At 37.4% G+C, this 4,331-nt stretch overlaps 1 long non-coding RNA gene across 4 annotated transcripts; it reads right to left on the reverse strand.

The window, feature by feature from the left end:
- Positions 1-1,630: 1,630 nt before the first annotated feature.
- Positions 1,631-4,022, reverse strand: LOC107821922 (uncharacterized). Of its 4 annotated transcripts, XR_012709777.1 has the most exons (5): positions 3,942-4,022; positions 3,824-3,870; positions 2,942-3,085; positions 2,614-2,711; positions 1,631-2,525 (listed from the first exon to the last, which is right to left on the reverse strand). It is a non-coding gene; the product is annotated as an uncharacterized LOC107821922 (long non-coding RNA). The 4 variants fall into 4 exon arrangements; XR_012709776.1 differs by having other exon boundaries at positions 2,942-3,870; XR_012709775.1 differs by having other exon boundaries at positions 2,942-3,998.
- Positions 4,023-4,331: the final 309 nt, after the last annotated feature.

Consider the following 4,331-nt stretch of genomic DNA (forward strand, 5'->3'; position numbering starts at 1 on the left):
CTCTACCTCTCCGCGTGCCCACTACAGCCAGTCGCTCACACCTCCTCACCGGTGCATCAGTGCTCCTCCTCTGAATGTGCCTGAACCATCTGAGTCTTACTTCCCACATCTTGTCCTCCATGGGGGTCACGCCCACCTTCTCTCGAATATCTTCATTCCGAAACTTATCCATCCTTGTATGCTCGCACATCCACCTCAACATCCTTATCTCTGCTACTTTCATCTTCTGGATGTGTGAGTTCTTTACCGGCCAACATTCAGTTCCATATAACATGGCAGACCTAACCACTGCTCTATAAAACTTACCTTTTAGTAACAGTGGCACTTTCTTGTCACACAAAACTCCCGACGCTAACCTCCACTTCATCCACCCCACCCCTATACGGTGTGTGACATCCTCGTCAATCTCCCCGATCCCCTGAATAACCGATCCAAGGTACTTGAAACTACCCCTCTTGGGAATGACTTGAGAGTCAAGCCTCACTTCAACTCCCGCTTCCGTCGGCTCAACTCCAAATTTGCACTCGAGGTATTCCGTCTTCGTCCTGCTCAACTTGAAACCTTTAGACTCAAGAGCATGTCTCCAAATCTCTAGCCTCTCGTTGACGCCGCCTCGTGTCTCGTCAATTAGAATAATGTCATCAGCAAATAGCATGCACCATGGCACCTCCCCTTGAATATGATGAGTCAGTGCATCCATCACCAGGGCAAATAGGAATGGGCTGAGCGCAGACCCTTGGTGCAACCCCGTAATAACTGAAAAGTGTTCAGAGTCGCCTCCTACTGTCCTAACCCGAGTCTTAGCTCCATCATACATGTCTTTAATCACCCTAATATAGTCAACCGAGACCCCTTTATCCTCTAAGAAGCTCCATAAGACCTCCCTAGGAACCCTATCGTACGCTTTCTCCAGATCAATAAACACCATGTGGAGATCCTTCTTCCTATCCCTGTATTGTTCCACCATCCTCCTAATAAGGTGGATAGCTTCTGTGGTAGATCGCCCCGGCATGAACCCGAACTGGTTGTCTGAAATAGACACCGTCCTTCGCACTCTCATTTCTACCACTCTCTCCCAGACTTTCATGGTATGACTAATCTCCCTTAGAAATTGATCGAGCATCTGGATATCCATGCGAAAAAAGGATTAATGGAGTTTGCCTAATATTTAGGAATTTGATACCAACTAATAATAGAATTCTTTTAAATAATCGAATGTAATGTTCTAATACTATACTAATTCTACCTGAAAAATTACACAGAATAATAGTACAATCTCATATTCAAAACCATAGCAATCCCACGTATGAAACACATATATTGCCTCTATATAAATATTTTCATTATATTCACGACATTGCAACTCATGCAAATCTTTTTAGAGGTAATTTTTGTCTCTTTTAATATTATATTTTATAGATTAGATTTGGCTTTCTAACGCAGCCAAAAGATAGTTACTGACAACTAAAAAGTTGAATCTTTAAATTTGTGAATGTTGGCTGATAATTCATCCACATCTTTAAATCTCTTTACTTTTATTCTTATACTAGGTGGATGAAGCTAGTGCCTTTGGAATTTTGAAATTTCTCAATACAATCCTTGGCAAGGATATTTTGAAACAGGTATATGAATGAAGAAATTAAATATTGAAGGTAATTGACGTTGCGCAATCTGCTGCACTTCTACAAAATGGCCCTACTTTTGTCCTAATATAATAACCAGATTTAAGTGTCAGTCCTGTTATAATAAAAGATAAAACATAGATGAAATGGGATCAAATTCTGTGTTTGTGGAAGAGATATGGTACAAGGCTTTCAGATGTGCTCATAATTCCAGTACGACCAACAGCTCCAAAAATGGGCTGCAATGCAGTAACACCATACCTAGTAGCTGGGTAGGTAATCGACCCAACAGTTTCTGAATTAATTGCGAAAGGAACTATACCTGCAACACAAAGACACAGTTATTAAAAGAATATACTTCGCCTACTAATAAGTAAAACTAACACAAACAACGGGAACTGCCATTCTAAGTCTTGATGGAGGATTCCATCTACAAGCACAAAGTTCATGGGGGGCTGATATTGCTCATCAGAATTTACCTATTGCACATAATTTTCCTTCTTGTTGGTCATTTTTGTTGTACCAATTTCGGGATTAGGCACACAATACATAAGATCTTTTGAATTTTATTGATTTGGATCACTGAATGACTAACAGTTAGTTCAAGTCTATTCTTTCGACCGTGCAGATACACAAACAGATATAGGCATCTAGCAAAACAAGTAATATCATATTTGCTACAATGGAACATAGGTTTACCTCCATCAAAATACCTGTATTAGTGATAGCTTAATAACTCGATATACCTGCTGAGGTACAGGAAGCTAGCCTTGCCAATGAAACAGCAGAAAATTCTTCCACGTTCCATGGGTTTATTATTTTATCGCGAAACCAGATATCATATCACATGCTAAAGAATCAGCGACTGATTTTGCAACAAGAACTATATCAGCAAATTTCAGCCTGTATCAACCGTATCTAAAAGTTATACAAACACGTGTAATAGGGTTGCCTCTGGATGAGGCCTCTACATTCATTAATTTATCAATACCTCTTATAAACCCAAGCTTCAACATCAAGAACTTGATCCTTGAAAGATTTGGAAGCCAATGATGTCCTTCAGACCATACGGAACCCGATGAAGAGGACCTATAAAGAATAAAATCAAATAAATGTTTCCTTTTGAGCAAATTTTGAGAAAGCTAATTGTATATGAAGTTTTCTAATTAAGATTAAAAAACGGCCGGATTCATTTCTTAGAATAAAGTGAAAAGTGTTGGAATAATGGAGGATGTTAAGAGTAAATAAAATGCTAATAGTAGCAAGGGTATACAAGAAAGAAAGAGGGACAAGGGGGAGAGAGGAAGGATGAATGTTACCCAAATATTTGCCTTTTGAAAACAGTTGATCGGCCTCTTTTGCTTGTTTGTATGCTAATTCTTCAGTAATTTTGATAATGGATTCAAGGACAGGACCATACCAGCAGATTATATGAAGGAAAACATTCACCATACCTTTTTAATCTGTCCAAAAATATTTCAGTTAACCCGCTTATGTAATTAATTTTTCCTTTAAAAGTTGCCCAAGTTCGACAATTTGATATAACAGCATATCATGTACTCAATTAATAAAATTAAAAATGACATACATTGGTACAACATAGTTAGTTAGTTAATATCTCCTATAAGTTAAAAAGACTATTTTCCTTAGTTTTATCTTTCAGCACAACATAGGCAAAACAACTGTACAGATTTTTACTGTTGCTGGTGTAAAGGAATCACAACATTTCAACAGAGAGAAATTAGAACATGTAATACCAACAAAGAGGGCTCCGGCGAGACAACAGAGACCACTTCTGTAAATTAATGGGAATGGAGACAACTGATCAGGTGAGTAAAATTATGTACCAGTAACTCTCTTAGTTTTGGCTATTAGGAGTGGAAGTTACAGATTCCAAGTATTTGTAATACCTTTGCTTGCTCATTAATTTCAAACTTTGATCTATATCGCTCAATGGTGCTTTGGCTGTGCATAAGCAGCAACTCAAACATTAAGAAGAGGCAGGTAATGTCATCCCCATTCCAGATCTTGCTAATTGATCATAGTTGCGTACCATTGTAAAATAAATAATTTAGCAGGCAAACGTCTGGCTAAGCACTTGAAGAATGTGGTTAAGATAGTATTAGGGAAGAAGTGACTGAAGCAAAAGAAATTTAAGCTATTTTTGATTAATAGTAACATTATTTTCATAAATAATTTACCTAACTGGATTGATTCGTGCTGAGAACTTGTGGAATGAAAGTATACTCTGTAAATGACATGCATTTTGTCAGTACTAAAATGTTGAAAAACATTATAGTTAACATATGTAACCAGTACCTCTAGCATGCAAGAATAATCTTACGAAAGATGATAAAAGATAAGGAAGCAGGATGAGTGGCGTTGAAATGCAGAAATAATTCTTAAAATAATGTCTTTTAGACTTCGTAAGCTTAAAATGCAGAGCTCCATAATGTGGATGCTGCAACATGTGGTCCTCGAAAGTACAAGAGGGGTCAATTGTAACTCTTTTAAAAATAATTGCTTATTAGCTGACTTATTACTTGAGTAGTCGACTAGATATGATAAATTGACAGATATAATATCAGGAAGTAAATTGCAAAAAGTAATTGCAGGAATTAAAGAAACCAAAAATTTTATATTGGTTCGGATTCAATGTGAATTCTAGTCCAGTCTCCTTGGGTTGCAAGGGAGTTCTTTTTAGTAAAT

Source organism: Nicotiana tabacum, chromosome 5 (genome assembly GCF_000715075.1).
Source record: "Nicotiana tabacum cultivar K326 chromosome 5, ASM71507v2, whole genome shotgun sequence".
In the NCBI taxonomy this organism is placed as follows: domain Eukaryota; kingdom Viridiplantae; phylum Streptophyta; class Magnoliopsida; order Solanales; family Solanaceae; genus Nicotiana; species Nicotiana tabacum.